This window comes from Pangasianodon hypophthalmus, chromosome 3 (genome assembly GCF_027358585.1).
Source record: "Pangasianodon hypophthalmus isolate fPanHyp1 chromosome 3, fPanHyp1.pri, whole genome shotgun sequence".
Taxonomy (NCBI): domain Eukaryota; kingdom Metazoa; phylum Chordata; class Actinopteri; order Siluriformes; family Pangasiidae; genus Pangasianodon; species Pangasianodon hypophthalmus.
The window spans coordinates 33,283,721-33,306,288 of record NC_069712.1 but is presented as its reverse complement, the minus strand read 5'-3'; the positions used below and the strand labels follow the sequence as shown (position 1 = coordinate 33,306,288).

The window sequence follows — 22,568 nt, the reverse complement described above, 5'->3', positions numbered from 1 at the left end:
GTGAATGAGCTGTTACTATAGAAACGATAACAGATCAGGACAAGCTGCTGTTAGAGGAAATTAATCATCGCCTTCTGACCAATCAGAATTGAGAATTTGACAGCGCTGAGGGATAAGACAAATTCAATTCTATGCAAGACAAATTTATAATTAAATAAAATTGAATATATAATATATTGTCCTCCGTTTATCACAGGCCGTTTAAAAAATATTTTATAGCGATATAATTATACCATTTGTTTTCGTATTTCACACACCACTTGAGCTTATAAATACTACTGATGTTAACGTTGGAGCTGATAATCATCTCTGTAATATAAAGATGAATTTTAGAAATTATTCTTCGCAATCGTTAAAGAAACTCAACTGAATATCAAAGGGAAAAAAACAATTTTTAATGGTTTGTTTCGTTTTTAGTAAAACGAGCCGATCAGAAGATAAACGTGGCTTCCTGATGAAGTAGCTCCAGCGGGTTTCTGAAGCTCTGCGATGAACGACCCGTGAACACACACTTCATCTGTGCGTCAGGGGAACCGGCGCTTGGGAAAACACAGCTGCTGAGGAGAACCCCGCGCTCTGCGACAACACCTCCTCCGGAGAGGAACGCTGTTTGCGCAGTTTGCCGCCGATCACGTGACCTCCACCTGCAGCAGACTTCAGACGAGACGACGCACACTCGTGTCTCGACATCTCACCCGGAGCCGCAGCTGCGAGGAGACGTGTTTATTTGCTAAACGTGCCATCGCTGAACTGTCGTCACGTGTCCGTCATGTTGAGCTTCGGCTCTGAGGCTTCTAATTAACGTCAGTAACGAACGTTATGAGTCTCAGAACCAGGACAAGGTTCATGTCAGCAGAAATAACACACGTGTACTCACTTGTCAACGCACCATGAACCATTATGCAGAGATGCTACAATGCTAGCACGAGAAAAGAGAAAACTGAAATTTACTACAAAACACACCTTAGTGGACAAGAGAGCATTTTTTTCCCAGACGTAAGAAATCAGCAAGTCCACTGTGAGTGCTAATAAATAAATATAATAAATAATCTAATAAATAAATAAAAAACATCATTTGCCCTCCTTTTCATGGAGAGCTCAGTACCATCTTCTTGTTTTCTACTGGCTCACAAGACCAAAGTCTGTAAGTTCAAAGGTCAAAATTCACGTAGATAGTCACACACAGTGAAAGTAACCGCTAGCAGAAGCAAATGCACATCTTTCACGTTCCGTGTCCTTTCCCATTCAGTGAATCGGCTGCTATCTAAAGCAGAAAGTCATAGTTTTCAGGTGTCTCCTGTATCACCGTAGCAACAAAAGTCATAAACGCTATGGCGGCTCTGCAGCATGATATGGTCTATATATAAATATAACATATATTCCTAATACTTTTGTTCAGGAAAGAACAGGATATTTTTGTGTTGGTATTTTAACTTATGTATCAGTTAGAGATTTCTTACTGCACAGATGTGGACACTGCTAACAAGAAAATCCTAACATAAGGAAAGAAAAAAAAACAGATTTTTACCTCAAACATCATTGTGTATATCGGTGGCTCCATGCCAACAGCATAAATGATAAAAGGTATATTGGTGATATGATGATTTTTACTTCAGTCTGCAGAAATATTTGGGTATCTAAACAACCAGATGAGAGTACAAATCATATTATCCAACTGTTACGGAAAAAAGTTCGGAAAAAAGTAGTGTAAAAAAAATTATGTGATGCACTCAAAAGAAACGCGCATGGTGATGATGCACAGCACGTTATTACTAAACTGAGCTAATTATCAACACGCACGTGGAAATACTTGTCTTTTTGTTTTGTTTTCATGAACTCAAAGGACGAGATAAAGTCATGTGAAGTAAAAGTAGCCGCTATCAGAAGAACAGGGTGATTTTCACATCTCACGCCCTTTCCCCTTCAGTGAATTTCTGTTCAGTTTCTCTGCTGCTTAAGCCGAAAAAGCAGAAAGTCGTAGTTTTTAGGTGTCTCCCATATCGCTGTAGCATGACTAAACCATCAGTGTTAATAAAAAAAAAAAAAACAGCTCTTCTTGTCTTCTTGTCCAATCGGAATCGAGAATTCAACATTATTTTGTGTAAACATAGTGTAAACATTATTTAGGAGAAGTATGAAAATGAGAATTAAAGGGCATGGTTCAAAAAATGATGGACGACTAACAGCTAGTTTTGCAGTTTAACGTATTCTGTCAGAGAAAAAAAGGCTGCGAGTCACGCGAAATTATAAACTTCAGTAATGAGCATAAATGTTATGATTTAAAGCACCAGGACACAGAAATCAAAAGTTCTAACACATCTGTACCACATCTGTACCAACTCATTCATTACATGCAAAACTCTTGGCTCTTATTTTAGCCAAGTGTCAGGTTGAAAAACAGAAAACCTGACGCACGTAAACAAAAATGTGCGTCGTGAGCGTCTACTGTAAACACGCTCCAGATTCAAGTTCACATTCGAAAGCAAAACGACAAACCGGTGCAGGACGGGAAAAAAAAAAAGAAAACGAACTCCCGTCAGGTAGTGTCCACAAACACGGTGTTGACCCTGTTGACCTCTCGCACCCCGTGTCACTTCCTTTGGGAACAGGAAGTCATTTTATCCTCCTCCGTTTACCCACCTGCTCCCGTTTCTCCTCAGCACGACTCCGGTTTTATGAACCCTCCTCTTCTGTTCACTATCTAACGTTCTGGCTCAGAGTTTCAACTTGACCATAGTGCAGCTGGGATTTTATTCTGTAGCAATTTCAGTCTAAGCAGTTTTGGTGGAACTGGCGCCCCTGATGTTCGGGCCTCCTCCCGATGGCAGGTGTGTGTGTACAGGTGGGAGCGAACAAGGCATGTTATAAAGAAATCACAAAATTGTTTTATTATTCTTCCAGAATTTTTGAAACGGGCCACTCTGACCCTGAACAGACATAACACAGCGGTTAAAGAGCGGAGTGTTTGTGTTTGTTCAGCTCTCTCCTTAATCGAAACGGGGCCCACAGGAAGTTATTACAGCGGGGTGGCACAGTCCGAAACTCCCGCCGTTAATGACAGGGAAAACAGCGGCTCCGAGGAGAGCAGGGATTAAACAAACACACACGGAGCGGCTTTGAAGTCGGGCAACGGGCAGCTATAAGTGGAGAAGGAAAAATATTGTTGAATGTTGAAAAGGACTGAAAGAAAACATCAAGTTACAGACGCAGACGAGACTTCAACCTGAAAAAACCTGCGAGGCTACCGAACGACACCTCATTACATCCAGTCGGGTCTGAAAACCCGAGTCGGCTTCCAACAAGCGCGATCATTTCATCAGGAGGGAAACAACTTGTAGCCGATTGTAGAAGTTACATTTAAGACTAGAGGACTAAAAAACAGCGAGGCAAGCGGTACAGAAAGCAGCTAACTTACTGCTAATACTGTCTGAAAATATTTCAGCCTATTTTACAGTCAACTGCACAAGACAACCTGAGACAAGTCTTTATTTCCTTTCACTTTTATTTGCTTTAATGGATGTTGATATTACGTTGTCTGAAGTGTAAATATGTACGAGAGATATAATCCCTCCTGCTCACAAAGGATTTCCACCCGCACTTATTTTTGTCATCCTTTAAAATAAATAAAATGTAAACAAAATCCGTCCACTTGTGGCAGAGCGAGTTTGTGAAACCGCTCTTCTGAGCCGCGGGTTGCACATCACTGTCCAATCCCGCTCTGGTTCAGAGTCAGATGAGCGGCGCGTGGCGGTTGAGACAGGCTGATCCTGACTCGTATTCGAGGTTGGAATTGATCGTGGAGTTAAAAGCTCCTGGACGCTGCCGTAGACGTCACGTGCCTCATCTATCAGTGATCTGTAAGGAGTTTCAGTGCCGTGCTGAGCTCAGAGATTCCAGCTCATCCACATGAGTGCGTTTTAAATAGTCTAACATGATACACGGATTTATTGCACTTTCATTTAACAGTGTAGAATACAAAGCCTTGAAGCTGGAATGTAATGTCCAGGAAACGAGTAGCTATTAACTGAAGTGTGGTTTCTTTGCTGAACAAATAAAACAAAACAAAAACAGCGGTTTTGCGTTAACTACGGAAAGACATCATCTAGTCAGCCTTTTTTTTTTTTTTGAATCATTGGTCGACTAGTAAAAATGAGTAATCTGTGTTTACTTAATCCTAGCTGTCTCTTAATGACTAACACCTGATAGAAAAGAACAGTTCCTGAAGGGTTCTTTGGATAGTTTTGGGTTCTTCGCTTCCTAAAAGAACCCTGTTAATAAGGAAATCCTGCGTTCAAGAGTTTTCTCCCAGAAGGGTTCCAGACTTAACCATTTTTCTAAGAGTGCATTATTGACCCAAATAGACTCAATGTTAAGTACTGAATAAAACAGTGCATGTGCTGATGTTGGAAAATCATCAACGACAGGATGGTGTGATGAAGTGGAGTTACTGTTACCACCTCAAAGTTGATCATTTTCCTATAACAGCACGCCCCCAAGTGTTTTATTCCTCTTATATCACAGCAATCTGATAAAGATTCAAATTTTTTATTTATTAACGAATGATTCGTCATAATTTCTTTCCTTTTATAGCGACATGTAATGTTGTGGAACGTCCATGAAACATGTTTTTTTCTCTGTAAAAAAAAGCAGTTTGTTGAGAAACTGCAAAAAGCGTAAACCTGTCCGTCCTGAAGATGCTTTTTACCTCTGACTGTTACAACGCACTGACACTGGAGACTCCTTCTGTAAACTTCATCATAAACAATTACACACTTTTTTTAATCCGTTTAATCTGTGAAGCATCTGCTGTACAAGTCCATGTGAATGAGCTGTTACTAAAATGAAAGAAATTATAGCGCATTAATATTTTATACTTGTGATTTTCAGCTGCACTACTAGTTACACAAAATTATTCAACACCTTCTGACCTATCAGATTGCAGAATTCAAACAGCACTGTGGTGTAAACACTTTATTGTATGATGTTACTTAAATGAAGGAAATGCTTGTTTCTGTAAAAGACTCGTAGGCGGGTGTGTTGTGATTGTGTGTGTGGGAGTGTGCACTGATGTGTTTGGGTAAAGGCTCTCTGGGATTTGGACGGCTCTAAAGTCATGTTTTCACCCAGGAGTCAAATGGAAGGGAGTTGGTGAGGGAGTGTGTATTCCACCTGTTCGCCATTAAGCAGCTGTGAGTCATTAACAAAGCAAAAAAAAAAAAAAAAAAAAGACGGCGCAACAAACGAACACAATGGCAGCTGCCACAGGTAGATCATATTTACTCTGAAACTGAAAACCCGGCGAATATTTTTATTGGAAGGTGAGCTCACGGGACCCGAGACGAAACGCTGGAGCGGTTCCGACTGGCAGCGCACATCGGCGCACCGGAGGCCGATCCAACATCTAATACAAACACGGAGAATATTGAAAAATGCTAAGAAAACACAACGTTAATCACTGACAGGGAAGCTGGGATTACGCAGAGAGAATATACAACCGCGTCTGCTTTTATTTATCAATATTTTATGTACGTATCGGGGGCGTGGCTATATATCGTTATGATCATATACTGCGATCAGGAATTCTGAAATAAGTAAATTCTTTATACTGTTTTTCCGTATTACAAACATATTTAAAAACGTGTGTAATTGTTGATATGCTGACGTTTTCTCTAACGAGATGTTTATCTAACATTTATGGAAGGAGTCTCCAGTGTCAGAGGTAAAGCTGTAACTAAGTTTTCCGACATCTTCAGGACAGACGAGTTTACGCTTTTTTGCTGTTTCTCGGGTTTTTCTGCACTTTTTTCCATCATATTAACGTCATGAGAGAGAAAAAAAAAAGAGAGGCTGGTGAGGGAACAACTGATTATAGCTGCTACAACGTAAGTGAGAACTTGTTCCACGGACATTCCACAATATTTAATGTAACTATAAACGGATAAATAGTATGACATCATTCTTTAATAAAAAAATCGTAATCGTTGGGAAATCACTTTGGTGTAAGAAGAATGAAACACTTTGGAACATTGTTGTAGGGTTTTAGATCAATCCTCTAAAGGTTCCTCTAGTGGGACAAGTTGAAGAACCCCTAAGGGTTCTAGATTTAACCTGTTTGGTCTCACTGTGTGTTATCATCACCGCTGCTCTCAGCCAATAAGAACACGCTGTACTGTGGAAAATGATGATGTCATGACTCGTAAAGGTTTCTTAATGGTTCTTTAGATGGTTAATAGTTCTAGCTTTCTAAAAGAGTTCTATATGAAACCTCTTGTAAAAAGGCAAACCTGTGTTTTAGGGTTCTTCATGGGTTCTCTCAGAAGGACAAGTGCATTACATTAGCAAAGAACAGCGTCATTAAAAAAAGGTTCTTTAAGGATTGTTTGTACGGTTAGAGGTTCTATTTGGAACCTCTATGTTTTGCATAGACCCTTTCCTCCATGTTCTTCCAGGAAGTTCTTCAGCTTGTCCTACTGGAGGAACATGGAGGAAAGGGTCTATGTAAGACATAGAAACTCTACCCATACAAATCCTTAAAGAACCTTTTTTTTAAACGACTACTTCAGAAGACAGTGTTAGTGTTCCTTCTGCTCTCAGCCAATAAGAACACACTGTACTGAACTTATTAGCGAAGAACAATCACATCACTATTCGAAAAAGGTTTCTTTAGATTTCAAAAACACCCCTAAATTGAACCCAATCAAGCTTTCTGAATAAAATGAAGTAATGATGTATCAGCTGTGTTAAGCACTACAGAACCCAGTCTTGTCACAGACGCCAACCCCCCCCCAACACCCCCCCCCCCCCAACACCCCCCCCCCGCACACGCACGCAAACACACGCACACACACACACACACGCATTTCCTCCGATCCAGCTAGCAATGATTTCCGATAGCGTCCAACGGTCTGTGAAACGGCTGCCGCTCCCAATCAGGAGTCAGACGTCCACTTGCAAACCGAAGGGGACAGGTCCTGGTTTGGAACGTGACCAGCCTAAACACACATCCACTCACTCGCACAATTGCGTTTGACACGTGCACTGAACCGCGAAGCAGAGGCTCATCAGATGCTAACACTAGCGTTAGGAACCCCAAAACTTCCAGACCTCCCAAACTTACAGTCCTGACCTTAAAGAAAATAAGCTGAAGTTTAATTTGAGCCACATGAGTTCAATATCGCATTACAAGCCTTACTGGGCACCAAACAAGCATAATACAGAACAGTTACTAGCTAAGTAGCCGTTATTGGCTAATAACGTGACTCAAATGCTAGCATAGATGTTTTTTTTTTTTTCCAGTTTATACTTTTATTTTGGATAATTTGAAGCAAAGTTTTCCAGCACGTTTCTTTAATGTCATACTATAAGCCCAATACAGCAAATAAGTCATAATCGCTAGTAACAAAATTCAAACAAGCTAGCATAGACAGAAGGTGAACAGAAGCAATAGCCAGCATTTTTATTGAAATTCATGGCTTCTCTAGAACATTAGAGCCGTGATAGCGAGCTGCTGCTAGCTAGCTAGCCATTAATGGCTAATAACATGAGCCAAACATGCTAGCATGTCAATAGGAGGCAAACAGAAGCACTTTGGTATTACAGTTACGCATGGGTTTATTTATTATTTAGTATGCTAATCAGTCTTTCTATAAGGAAATGTTTATTTAACATTTATGGAAGGAGTCTCCAGTTTCAGATAACGCTGCAACTAAGTTTTCCGGAACTGAGGAGTTTACGTGTCACGGTTTCTGGCTATCATGACAAGCTGCATTTTTTTCAAAAGAAAAAGGACAGGCTGGTGAAGGAAGGACTGTGTATAGGAACAGGAACTAACTTATTTCGTGGAAATAACTATAAACAGATAAAAAAAAAAAAAAAAAAGTATGACATATTGATCTTTAATAAAGATTTCCCCTGACAAACCACCTAGCATAATCATACTAGCGATACTTACAGGTTATTTGAACCACGTTTTCTCTCCGTCTTATTGAGTCTTATTGAGTACCAGAGAAATATGAAGGACATTAATTTCTGTCTAACTCTCTAATAACGGCTAATAAAATGATTGAAATCAGCTAGCTTTGTCTCATATCTAAGGAAATAAAGCAGAAGTTTTTCTTGCCAGGACTTTGGAAGTCAGTTAGCCAGCATTTGATTCAATGTTTAGTACACTTAATAAAGACAAAGTTCCTTTCCAGTGTAATTCGGTGAAGGCCTCCATTACGGTTTTATTCAAACCAGCGTAGCTCCACATGGATCCAATATTGCATTACAAGCCTTATTGGGTACTAAACAAGGACGATGGGCGAGCATCGCTATCTAAGTACTCACTGGAGCACTTCAGCAGTACAGGTTAGCCAACGTTTGATTAAGTGTGCTTAATAGAAAAGGGTTTTTCCCCCTGCTAAGGGGTTCCATTACAGGTTATTTAAACTAGGGTTTCCCTCCACATGGCTTTAATATCCTCCTCCGCGGTCCATGCAGTCTATTAGCGCTGCCTGGTAGGAGAGATACGGTTACTCTGAAACGCCACCGAGGAGCAGCGGCTCCCTGATTGCGCTTTTACAGTTTTACGAGCTCTCAGATGCGCTAAATGCGCTTCAGATGTGAGCTGGGCTGGATCCGTGTCCGCCCGCGTCAGGGCCTACACTTTGGGCTCACCGTATCGTATTTTTGTCTTGGCAAGCAGTCGGGACGGCGAATGTCAAGGCTAGCTTTAAGACAGATTGACAGTCTGTGGTTGGCTTTCTATCTTCAGGCAAAACACACACAAAAAAAAATCTCCTTTAAACCCCTCTGGAAAAGCATGATGAGGGTGAACCCCCTCTCCCACCTTCCCTCCCTCCCTCCATCCTTTCGTTCTCTCTCCATCCTTTCTTAAAAATTCGATTAGGCGAAGTGAGATTTGTTGGAGTTGGACTGGAAATACCATACTGGTCACGTACATCCTGGAGATGGCATTGGAGGCTACAGGAAACGCTTTGATGTAGGGGAAGGTAATGCAACCTCGCTGGCAAAACACTGATGACTGAAATTAAACACTGCCATAAAGTTTAATAACGTTAACGCTCAAGAGAGAGACAACGTTTCACCGTTCTGCCAGACCGAGCGCTGGCGCACTGGAGGAAAAATCCACCCTGAACGACTCGCATGCTAATCTTTATCATCTTTATTACACGAGATCTTCAATGCTGTCGCTCTATTTTCACTCTCCTACGATTCCCACAATGCTGTTTGACTATCTGCTGATAGCGGTGCAGGGCGATTTAGCCCTCGCCTCTTCTCTAGCTAAAAAGAGTGATGCAGCGGCGCTTTAGTCTGTCCAGCTCTCTCACCTAATCACCTGTACACTCCGCTCAAACAGATCCACTTCCAAAGCTTCAGTTTTCAATGCTATCATGCTAGTCATCTCATAGATCGCTAGCGTATAGCCGCATTACATTCTGGGACTTTGAGTACAGTGTCTCTGCTACTTCTATGCCGGATTTCTCATTAACAATGCTGAACGTTGCTGGAAAATGGTAAACGCGTGAGAAAAGAAGCTCCTATTTTTAGCAGCTAACAGCGAAACGCCATTATTAATGCGCTAGCAATAACAATGTCCCCCTGAGATGTCTGAGCAACACACAAACGCTAACTTCTCAGGGGAATAGAATATAGACAATACAGCAGCAACCACCAAATTAGCACCACTAAATATTTCCATATAAACAAGTTTAATGCGTTTCAGGGTGGAGGTTTGAAGGTCGAGGAATTCCTCTTCTCTTATTCCAGTCAGGGGAAGACCCTCATCTTGACCGACGCTCTCCAAACATTCCCAGCGTTTACATGAACTCGTAGGACGCGCTGAAAAATGTGACAGCTCCCCTCCCAACTCCCGAGCGCTAAATGAGCGAGAACGGCCCGGGCGATGTAAACACGCTGAGAAAGAGCGAGCCGGGCAGCAGCGGTAGCGCGGCTTTTGTTTTTAATATCGCTGACGCGTGTTATTACATGTCCAAGCTGTTGCAGTGAACTTCTTCTGAACAGTAGCCAGGCAATGCGATCATCTGAAAACCTCTTCATTTCTTTTCTTTTCTTCTTTGCACAATTATAAATCGTATGTGTATACATGTGTGTGTGTGTGTGTGTGTGTGTGTATTAAATATTCTGCTTGTCCATTTTTATTGGGGTTAAGGGTCAAAAACTAGCAAGTCATGATGAATTTTTTCCCCTCCGATGTGACTGTGCAGGACAGGAGCTGTGAGAGAGAGTGTTCCCCCGCCTCCAGACCTACGTGGTAGAATCAGATAGAGTGCTATTGCGAATTTGTTTCGTACACACCAAAGGGGTGGCTGGGGGGAAGAAAAATTAGCAGTGAACGATGAGGTCAGCCGTGCGACTGGCGGTTTCCAGTGAGCGCAACTCCGCAAGGCATGGATGCTTCTGGAGTAAACTAGATGCAGGCCACGGCCGCTTGATTGCTGCGTCTCGTTCCCCGTCTGAGAGGTTCTGACTTGTTGTGTGTGTGTGTGTGTGTGTGTGTGTGTGTGTGTGTGTGTGTGTGTGTGTGTGTAGGGGGGGGAACAAAAAAACAAAACAAGCGCCTGAGATATCGCTCCATCTCCACGGAGCCTGCAAGCAATTAAAATATGGCTATTTTTTAATTGTTTGCAATTACACTGATTGTATTTTTCTAAGGCCGCGAAATTGCAATTACCTCCAATAACGCCACAAACGGTCTTTTTGAGTTATGCGTTTTTTTTTTTCCCCTTGAGTTTCTTTCTCTGGATCTCCGAGTCTCAGTCGAGCACACTGTTTCCTTGCTCGCTGCCAAGAAAATGAGGAACATTTGTGCTGCAAAAGTGGAGAGCCTTGTAATGGCATGGAAGCTTGAGCGGTAAGCCAAGCCGAATATCCATCTTAACAGATTCGTTTTCACGCATGTGTTCCCTTTCTCGCTAATGCTTTATGGAAATGAAAACAGCTAACTTTTTTTTCTCTCTAGGCCAGAAGAGAGAGACGACGTCGTCGCGGCAACAGAATCTCAATTATTTACACACGGCGTACATAAACAACATCAGTCACATCTAATGGACTTTCCACCCGGAGTTCGGCGAGCCGTGTTTGGAGTTCAGCGCTAACGTCGCTCCTCGGTTACACCTGAGTCATGACACGTTCAATACGAGGTGAACGATATCCCTGTCTGACAGTTCGAGGCCTTGTAATCTTCAATTCATTCCTTCCGTTTCTGTTTCTACACGAAATTTATTCCACTTGTTGAAAGTGCAGCTGCAAAGAAATTACCGCACGTTGCGTTTGTATAAAGACTAATAGCAACCTGCTGTTTCCGGAGTATTCCGGATCCGAAGTAGGCTCCAAAAACTCAGTGGAAGTCATCCATCATTCTCTGATGAATAATAATCCAAAATAGTTTTTTTTTTTTTTTTTTACTTAGCAAATGAAACCAGTACATAAAGGTCAGCGTCAGGGGTGTCGTATCAGTTAACACTAAAACCTACAAGTGGACGATATGACAGAAATAACAGCACGATAATCTGGACGATCTTAACGAAATACATCACAATACTGAGACCTTGGAATTATAAAGATCTTACTATTTTTGACAAAAAAGAAACAAAATCATAAATTAGGGTTGTGCGATTTGACAAAAATATCATATCACGATACTTAAAAACATTTCTGCAACACACGATGTTTCACGTTTCAGAGTTGATTATTTTATTTGTTGTTGTGGACATTAAATAAAAGTAATTTAAAAAATCTGTATTTAAAAAAAAAAAAAACACTAATACCAAAGCAATTTTAAAGATTCAAAAGTTTAATGTCTCAATCTTTCAGTTTTCAATCAGTGTTTGTACCTTTTATTAGATAAAAACGTTAAAAATGAAAATGAAAACCCCTGCTACAGCAGTGATGCCTCAAAAGTGTATCGTGACGTCATTTATCATGATGTTATCAGGATCTTACGTACGAGACGATGAAAATAAAATGGTTACACTGAATGACAGACTTTACGATAAATTCTCTCACGATTGCAAAGTTGCTCCCGTTGGTGACGTTTGTTAGACACATGTCATAGCAGCGTTCACATTTCCGAGATTTTTGCCCCCAAATTTCCGATACTGTATCAATTTGCGATTTTTCCCATGATGGCATTATCCGTACGAACGAAAATCCGTACTGATTTACTAACTATGAATACGTGTAATAACAGTTATGCTTTATGCTGAGCGTTTGCTTTAATGAATATGCAAATCGGTTGGTGTTTCAATGCAAATTTGTAACGTAGCTGGATTAATTCGTGTAAATTATTACGATGACTTTATATTACAGCAGTTAGACGGTTTTACGTTAGATATTTGCTTACTAGATGCTGCTTTGTATGATAACGACACTATTTTATTGCTCAAGTTTATTACACATCTCAACGTACGAAACGACGACAATTAAATGTTGGTCAAGTTTAGTGCCATTTTCATCCAGAATTTTTGACATTGCCAGAAGCTGATCAGTCACAAAAAAGACGTAACATCAGTCAGAGATCACTGATTTGAACCCAGGAACATTAATTCTTTCAAGTATTACAATTTTTGTCCAGTGTAAAGCAAAAAAAAAAAAAAAGTGAAAAACATCCAAGTTGATTTACTAACTACAAGAACTTTCTAATATTCTTTATATATATATATATATATATATATATATATATATATATATATATATATATATATATATACACACACACACACACACTGTGTGTGTGATTTAGCACAGCCTGAAAGGTGATTGGCTATTTAAATTATTATGAATGAAGGGCAGGTATTAAATTTGTGGAAGCTCATTTCTAATGATACCCTTTACTCAGACTTAATAATAATACGTTTTCACAAATGTATGACTTTCTATTACAGCAGTAAAATTGTTTTTATTTTTTATTTTCAATATAACTAGTACATGAAACGGCGTTTAGATCTTTGCCGAGTCGTACCGCTTTTAATCTTCGCTGGGAATCTCTTTGAGATCTGAACTCAAGAAGAAACCGCCTACATCTACTTTGCACGTGGCATCATTAAGGTATTTATCCTTTTCTAAATCCCCTGCAAACAGTCACAGTAACCAATTAACTAATTAACAATTTATCGAACTGCACACACACGTATTAGCCTCTAATTTACAAAGTGTTGCTGTTCGATTGAAATATATACGGCTTTAAGAGCATCTGAAACAATGAAGCTAATGATGAATAATAATATTATTTTGGATTATTAAGTTTAAATTTTACTAAGACTTCTTAAAAATAATAGTTTTTCAAACTTATCGCTTTACTTATATTACATCCAAACAACTTTTTTTTTGGAAGTAATATATTCAAACCTGAACATAGAGAACTTAAACTAGGGGAAAAAATTGTGAAATTAGAAAAAAAAAAAATGGGAGGAGAATCATAATGATTTTTTACAACATTTTTTTCCCCATTAAAATAAAAGAACACATTTTTTACCTAGTCAAGTTAAATAAATAAATAAATAAATAATTTCTTAAGCACATCCTCTAAATTTCCTTCTAACTTCCTGAATGATTTTAAAGAATTAAATATGCACTCAGTGTGTTTCAGGTTCCAGCTGAACTTTTCCTCGAGTCTCTTTGAGATCTGAACTTTTCACGGCTATTGAGAATAATTTGCGTACGCAAAAACCACGATTTATCAGATTTATTATTGTGGTGTCGCGTTCCCTTCTAATTGACTACGTTTCAGGAACACAGTGCTGCTATTTGAATGAAATATATTATAACTGTTTAAAAAAAAAAAAAAAGAAGCAGCGATATATGTTCCTGAATAATAACGTTCTCAGGAGTATTACGTTATTATAAATATCGTAAAGGTTGAAAAAAGATGGTTTCTCAGCTACGCGCACAGGCTTTTAGCGTCAGCTGCAGGTATTTCGTTAATGTGTCGTAGCAGGAATGCGCGTACAGATAACGTGCACTCTCCTCCGTCCATATTTTAAACACTGACGGCGTTATTGCGTGATGAGGAGCATTAGCGATGAGCCATATGGCTTCTGTCTGTCCTACACCTCTGAATGGATCACCGCCGAGTCCAGACTTTCTCCACTCCCTTTATTTTTTTTTTTTTATTCACTTTCATACACACGGGTGCTAATAGCTAGCGGTGCTCGTTGACGGATGCGTTTAGCCTTGATGTGCTTTCTTAGCCTCCCGCGCACTCAGGCTACATATATATACACACACGCATATGTATTCTAACCTCTTATCGGGTTTCATGGCCGGCACTTCAAACGATCCGTGTAATTTCGGTGCGGAGAGAGGGTCAGGGTGCGAGGTCAGGACACTTCGGTTGTGTTTAGATGAGATCCCGGCTGTCCGGGATGAATTAGCCAGCGCTAGACAGCGGCCATCTTGAGCTCACCGATTTCTCTCAGATTACCAGGGAAATGTATAAACTTTGACACTAAGGAAAACTTTCTTTTAACATCAGATTTTACGGACACGCCAGCGAGGACCTCTCTGACACACACCCCACCTCCCGTCCCGCGCATGTTATCATTTCCAGAAGAGCTTATGCATACTGCTGAAGAAAAAAAAAAGAAAAGAAATGGATGACGGTGCAACGCGATGTCTCATCCCCGCTGAGATGGGACTTTCACCCCGTGCAATGGATCAGGGTTAGAATGAGTCACGGAGTGAGAGAGACTGATGGAAAGGCTGGCTGTCACAGAGGGGAGATGGAAAAGTGAAATAAAATATTCTTCCACTGCCGAGCCACGGACTGTCAGATCCTTCTCCGGATCCGCGCTGACGGGTTCACCCAGAGAATCACTTGCCTCACTTGCCCTCTAAAAAGAGGGACCGAGAAACAACATGGCAGGCGCTGAAGTCAAAAACAATGCTCCTTTATTCCACTAAAAAAGCAGCATTTATCACTTTTATCTCGGATTCCCATGATATACTGCTCACTCACTTGGCAAAACAAGCGCTCGAGAGCGCTGCCATGCTTTTTTTTTTTTTTCTTTAAATAGAACAATGAGCAATGATCTGATTTCGACGTGTCCTTTGGAGATCGTCCTCATAAGATATATCATACATATATACATATATACACACTGTATCAGAAGACAAACCACTCCAGAGTTGCACAAAATGTCGTAAACATCAAGAACTGTTTCGGTTCCAAAAAGGATAAAAAGTGTAAAGGATCACGTGTCTGCAGCGACAGCAAGAAGAACCTCGCGATGAAAACTCCGCTAACTGATTTATTATATCGACTTCGCAGATCATTCGTGTGGATTAGGGTGTTTTTAGGGCTCAGAATCTGGAGATGATGCAGCTGAAATGTTTTTATCCCTGTAAGACGTATATTTTTACTTGAATATCATGTTCACATTCTTTTTTTTAGTGGTGTTTTTTTTTTGTTTACAGACACATAGTCAGCCAAATAAAATTTTAAAAAAGTTTAAAAAAATAAATAAGCTTTTTCATTTTCTTAAAACACTCCTTGTAATTGAAGTTCCTCAATTATTTCAATTTTTATCAGAAATCTTCTAGTCAAAATTTTATACACTCAACAAACGGAGTGGTGGATAAGCCAAATTCACACGGCGCATTTCCATTTTAATCTGTTTTCCAACTCCAGCATTCGGTTATCGCTCTCGAGGAGCTGAAGGTTCGTTTCTGTGGATTTTTGTGTTTTGTTTTGAGAGCGAGATGAACTCTTTAATGTGTCATAATGAATGGAATTAGTCCAGTTCAAGAGCTAGTGCGTTTTCATTTAGCTTGGCAATCAGTTGGCTCAAATGATGTAACTTGCATCTCTTCATGAACATTAGTCTTAACGATTCACTAGCACACGGAAGCACGAGAATAAAAGTTTATACCATATTAATACAGGAACAGCGTATCGTAAGTGTTGTAATGCGTCTCTGACGCAGCCATTGTGGACTGAAACACTCGTTAAAAGGGAATTTAACGAGGTCTTGCCGCGACTCGTCCGGTGTGAATTGGGCTTAGTTTTGTTGCTAGAAAATCTGAGGACGCTCCATCGATGTGTCACCTTCACGACCTTTAAAATACGCATTTTATTATCTAAAGACGTCAGTAGTCTCCAGTAGAATTGGGAATGTTATCACTGACTTTCATCACCCTAAAAACGCTCGACCTCTTCATGACCTTTAATCTCCATGGCAATCAATTCTGAAACGGCCACTTTGTACAAGAACGCACAACTGGTGTAATTTCGCTGCTTGCCAATTTTCATCCAGAACGCTTTGAAGCGGATTGTTGTGTCTGTTTACTCCCGCACTTTTGCGTCTGGTGGTAATACATCATCGTGCCAGGCCGCGTATGTGGTAATGTACATTTGGCAGCGAGTCTCGCGGTGTTGAGGCCTCCAGCAGAAACGCAGGCCTCTGAAAACCATTTTGAAAAGGAGTCTGAAAATATTTTATCACCGAAAAAAAAAACCTCTGGGGTATGTCGATGGATGAGGTGGCTAATTTTTTTTTATTTTTTTTTAGACGTGTGCCAAGAAAACAGTAAGAAAACAGAGAGGCAAAAAGTTCACTGAGAGCTCTGATCAATAATTAGCTTCTCCTCCATTTATTACCATAAAAAAGAAAAAGTAACCACTACTGCAAGCAAATATGTCACATGCCATGTCCTTTCCCCTTCAGTGAAAAGCAGAAAGAAAGTCAAAGTTTTCACAGCAGTCATAGCGAAAATCATAAACACTACAGCTAAACTGTTGGTGAGTCGATGTTGGCAATCGCATGAATTCTGGTGTTCTTAGCACCGATGTTGGACTTCCCTGTTTTCAGAACAAACATCTCCCAGGTCTTCTCAGGTTCCTAAGCTAAAAAATAAAGAGCGAGTTTGTGTTTGTTGAATGCCATTTCTCTTAGTCGCACTGGGCCGTTCCTGAGAAAATCTGAGTGTTTCGCTGAGGACTTTCCAGAGCCTCGTCATCCTCCCAGAAACCTCAAAACATTACCAAATTGATCCTCGTGTTCCTTCAAAGCAAAACAATTTATTGCCTCAAACCATCTCCAGTGGGGTTAGTGATGCTGACGATGACGGACTGATTCCTGACAACGCCGCCTCGGGAGTGGGCTTGTGATATGTCACATGTTTGCCACCCAGGAAGAAGCAACTGGTTTGGAAATGCAGGAAGGAATTGCTGAGTGTGAGAGTGCACAAGTGTGTGTGTGTGTGTGTGTGTGTGTGTGTGTGTGTGTATGTGCTGTTCTGGATTGAAAAAAAAAAAAAATGCAGCGGTTCAAGCCAGAGCAACATCTGCCTCAGATCAAAGCCGTCCGTTCGAGCATCAAATCCAACGAGGACGTTGTTCTGTTTGCGGCTGAGAAGCGGAGCTATGGTAAATGTTTTTAAACCCCGCTGAATTCGTGATCTGTGTTTGCGCAGAGGCAGGAAGGCAGGAACTGGGAAAAGAAAAAAACTGAGATGGAAACAAAAGAAGTTTGGTCAAGCAGGTGTGCGGTTGGGAATGGTACGGCGGATGGTATGCATTTGGAACGTTTATACGTGAGGTTCATGAGCGAAACCGAAGCTGATTAGCGTCAAATTTTGCATCTTAGGATCGGCCTTGAGGTGTCCGGCCTCATCACTGCCTGAAAATCCCCACGACTTTATATTTAGACATTTTTCTCATAACACACGGCGTAAGGTCGAGGTGAGGGCAGCGACGCTGGAGACGGCTTAAAGAAAAACATTTCTGATGTGTGGACGATCCACACCCGGAGTCTTAACTTCTTAACGTGAACATCTCAATTTCTCGCTCTGACGAGAGGAACATCTACAGATGCAGAGTCAACCCTGTAACCTCATGTAAAGTAGCAATGTCATGATTCCTCAAGAACATCACTGTTCAATCTGCCAAAACTTTAACACAGACATTTATTAATAGATACGTAATAAATATAAACCTAAAAATATGCAATCTACAAACTTACGAGCTTAGTACAGTTTCTAAACTGTTTTGAAATGCTGATTTACTTAAAACTAAGCTGCAAAAAACAGCCATTTTTACTGATTTCTTGTTTCTTCATCGACAATCATATACACCCAGCTGTTCAGTTCACAGCATGTTGGCCCCGCCCATTCGTTTTATAGCAAGTTAGCCCCACCCATCCACTTGAGTAGTGCTACATTCTACTAAAAGTCTTAACTCTGACCTCCAACTAGGAAAAACCAAAGAAAACACCACCTACTCGGGAATTTAGGACGGTCCCTCAACTACGAGTTCAGCAAGTGACGTCAAATCAACATGGCCGCTCACAGCGTGAACCGTAAACACAGCAGCACTTTTTTTAACCTTTAAATGAGTTATACTGTATATGCTAGATCAATCAACATACAGACATCTTCGCCTGTTAAATCTATAACACGGAATCTACGCTTCACTGTTCTGGGGAGGAAAATGTACATCATTCATCACAGTTAGCTGGCTAGCTTGTTGCTAACAAAAGACGAACATGGTCATGTCCGTGGTTTTTTCTCCCCCACTTTGTAGCCCGAATGCACATAAGTCAACAGATTACATAATTCCGAGCTCTGACTTCCCGCTTCCGAGGTAAGGTGAATGAAGCATAGTTTACGTCTTGCTAATTTATTTGCTAACTCCACAGCTAGTCATCGAGTCAGTAACAGTAGAACTGATGCTGCAATACCATTGTACTCAGACTTTCCCCAGTTCCGATCTAAACACATTCCAGTGCTCTGTCTGGGAAAAACATGGATGCCCAGAGCAAGGTCGTATTTGTATGGCTAGTCTCTGATAAACATATTAAGAACATCTACTTGAATTATTTCTGCACAATTAGCAATAAACAACGTATAAGACAGGTCAACTAATCTTGTTCATTTCATAAAATTGATCTGTCCCAGTGGTCTTATCACGTTAATAACACTGGACTGAAATCAACAGAATTACAAATTACACGTCTAACCTTATAAAGCTGTTAAAGCACAGCTGTTTTCACGACACAAAAGCTACACAGCAAGTCGAAATGATGCAACGATGCAAAGGGAAATCTGTTTGCGGTGCGTCGCCACGTTGTTGTGACGTCAGCTGTGTTTTTACGTCAGAGAACTTGGGCCAGGTGGATGCTGCCCGAGTTCCCGACTTGAAATTCCGACTTTTCCGTGTCAGAGGTCGGGTTTTTCCAAGTTCCAAATACAATGGACTGCAGGATAAAATTCTGCTTTTTTTTTTTTTTTTTTTTTTTTTTTTACAGTGGTGATCTACACGTCGCTTATGAGGAAACCATCCAATCAGAACAGAGCTCATTTACATATCACGATCTTAAAGACACAGTAATGAATGACTTTTTCTTTGTATGTACATTAAGCCACACAAATGTTATAAGTGGACTTGACAGGAAAAATAAAATAAAATGCAAAAATGATAAAGAATATAATAAATTATTGGATTTGTACAAGGATCATTTCTCAGTAATATTTTTTTGTGTGTTTGGATTTTATTGTACAGCCATTTTTCATTCACAAAAAAAAACCTGAACTGGAAGCTTTTTAAGGCATATCTAAGGATCTAACATCCTTTTTTTAATCTCATGAAGGGTCCAAAGCGATCGAGAATTAGAGAAGCAGTTGTAGAGAAGCTAACACACCTCATACACCGGGTTTTTCTTCTGAAAGGTGTGTTAATGCGCTGACGATACAGAGACAATACGCTTGTCCCTGAACGTCTCCGTGTCTCATTTAGACATGAAATGAAATCAGTGTAACGTGTAAAATCACAGACTGTAATTCATTTTCCAGCTCGGACGCAGGAGAAAGGGGGTAAATGTGGAAATTACACTCGGGGCTGATAATTCCTGGTGGTAATGTGGAAAGTGGTGCTGATGGGAATCTGGGCGTGAATCTTACACGCTGCCGTGTGCATCGTCCTCTCATTGGGAACAAATGGGCGCGCGAGCATGACTAATCGCCGCATTTCTACTAAAGACCGGCGACTGGGAGCCGTTCATGCTACATTTTCATCCAGTTAAGATTGGAGATAAGGGTCACGAGAAAAAGACTCCACACTGAGGTGATTGTGAAAGAGAAGTGTGGACCACACAGAGTGAACGAGGACCTGGGTGTGAATTTATAGGGAATTCGTTTTGGAGAAAAGGGGGCGGGGAGATTGGGGGTTACTGTTAGGGTCAGGGTGAGGATCGAGGGGTGGGGTTTATGGCTAGTGCTAACGGTGTAGGGTTTGGTGAAAGTTAAGGGTTAGGGTTGGGAAAATGTTAATAATCCGGGCATAAATGGCTTAAAATGTGTGTGTAATAGTTGATACAATGAACTGTTCTTCTTGTAAAGAGACATTTATTTAACATTTATGGAAGGAGTGCTTTGTAACAGCACTGACACTTGAGACCGCCAAGCTGCCACTGTTGGGCCCTTGAGCAAGGCCCTTAACCCTCTCTGCTCCAGAGACGCCGTATCATGGCTGACCCTGCGCTCTGACCCCAGCTTCCTAACAAGCCGGGATATGCAAAGAAAAGAATTTCACTGTGCTGTAATGTATATGTGACAAAATAAAGGCTTCTACAAGAGAGAGGAAAAGAAGAGAGGCTGGTGAGGGAACGACAGTGTGAGAACAGGAACTTCAAGGACGTTCAACAGCGTTAACTGTAACGACAAATGGATAAAAGTGTTATGAGAGGAATAAAATACTTGGGGACGTGCCATTTTAGGAAAATAATCAACTTCAGCATGGTAACACTAATGACGCTTCATCACACCACACCATCAACATGTGTCTGGGTGCCAATACTTAATAATGTTATTAATAATAATAATAATAATAATAATAATGTTAATAAAAATAATAAACTGACTTATATGGACAGAGAAGTTGATAAACTTGGTGTATTATATATCAGCAGCCAAAGCCTCGAAGCTCCGCTCGCACATTTCCTGCTTTTCCTCCGTCATCTATAACTCAGAATTAATGAGCTGGAACTGAGAGCCATTAGCCAAACAAACAGAATTAATCTCCATTCTGCTGCTCCTACAGAGAGAGAGAGAGAGAGAGAGAGAGAGAGAGAGAGAGAGAGAGAGAGAGAGAGAGGAAAATCGCCCGCTGTATTTACACATACACACACACATTTATATTAATCACTCCGGTTCTGGAATAAAGTGCTACCAAATTCTTTCTAACTTGTCCAAACGGGCCCCATGCAGCAGACGCTGATGAAATGCGCTGCTATTTCGAGTGTGTTTAGAGATGATTGATGACGGCGCAGCTTCATGAACCGTCCACTTATTTACCAAAGCCGTAATTTGCGTTATGATGGACGCCGGGTTATTTTTGTGCGCTGCTACACTTCGTATCGGGTCGTGTGCTTTTTAAAGGTTAGGAGTGAGGAATGCTGATACTGAAATGAGTGAGTAACCTACTTAGCGTCAATCAATCAAGGCTCGGTTTATGTTTATTTGCTGCCGTGTGCTGCTGGCGATGAACTCCTGGTGCTGTGTTTGAGATCTTACAGTGTGAGAACGTGTCACACAGGAGCGCACTTCAGTTCAGCGAGCACTGAGCTCTCTAATAAACACACTGTTCAAACGCTAGAAAGAGGTTTTATCAGGTCACTTGTATCGTAGGAAGATGCTGTAGTTTGTCTTCTTGATATTTTTTCACAGAGTCTGCAATCTGCTTTGCTTCGATCATTAATCATGAAATATGTCCAGAACGCTGGTATCAGATGTTGGTATCAGAGCGTATTTGACGAGTATGAGAGAATGAGCAGGGTTTCTGACCGATACTCGACTCCAGGATCAGTATCAATGCATCCCTATTTAGAAACATTCCAACACAACCAAAAACAATTATAACTTTGTCAAATTATATGTTAAATTCCAATTATTAGGGCAAATATTAGTCAAATTATCTCATATAAGCCCAATTATTTGTCCAATTATTAGTCCAAATACTAGTAAACATTACTGCAATTATTAGTCAAATTACATGTCCAATTAGTCCAATATTAGCCCAATTATTCATTTAAATATTAGTCCAATTCTTAGTCCAAATATGAATTCAATTACTTGTTCAAATAAGTCCAATTATTATTCAAGTTCTTAGCTAGAGACATTATTAGTCTAAGTACTACAAATCATGTAGATTATGTCTAATTTCTTGACCAATTAAGTCTGGGTCCATAGTGGACTAGTGGTTAGGCATCGGCGCTCTCGCTGCTGCGGCCCGCGTTCGATTCCCAGCCAGGGAGTCGACCCCAGCCACTGGGGCTGCGTGCAACAGTGCGCTGTCAGTACCGGTCCCAAGCACGGATAAAAATCGGGGAAGGTTGCGTCAGGAAGGGCATCTGGCGTAAAGACTGTTCCAAATCAAATACACGGACCAATAATCCGCTGTGGTGACCCCTAACAGGGGCAGCGGAAAGAGAAACAACAACAACTTGACCAATTAAGTTCAATTATACGTTTAATAAGTCCAATTATTAGTTCAATTACTTTTCTAATTACATCTGTCAGATTACTTGTCCAATTATTAATTCAGTTACTTG

At 40.6% G+C, this 22,568-nt stretch overlaps 1 long non-coding RNA gene across 1 annotated transcript in view; it reads right to left on the bottom strand.

Moving 5' to 3' along the window:
• The window catches only part of LOC113541967 (uncharacterized), a 177,846-nt gene that overhangs the window by 133,054 nt on the left and 22,224 nt on the right, over positions 1-22,568 (bottom strand). The gene's annotated exons all lie outside the window — the stretch shown is intronic.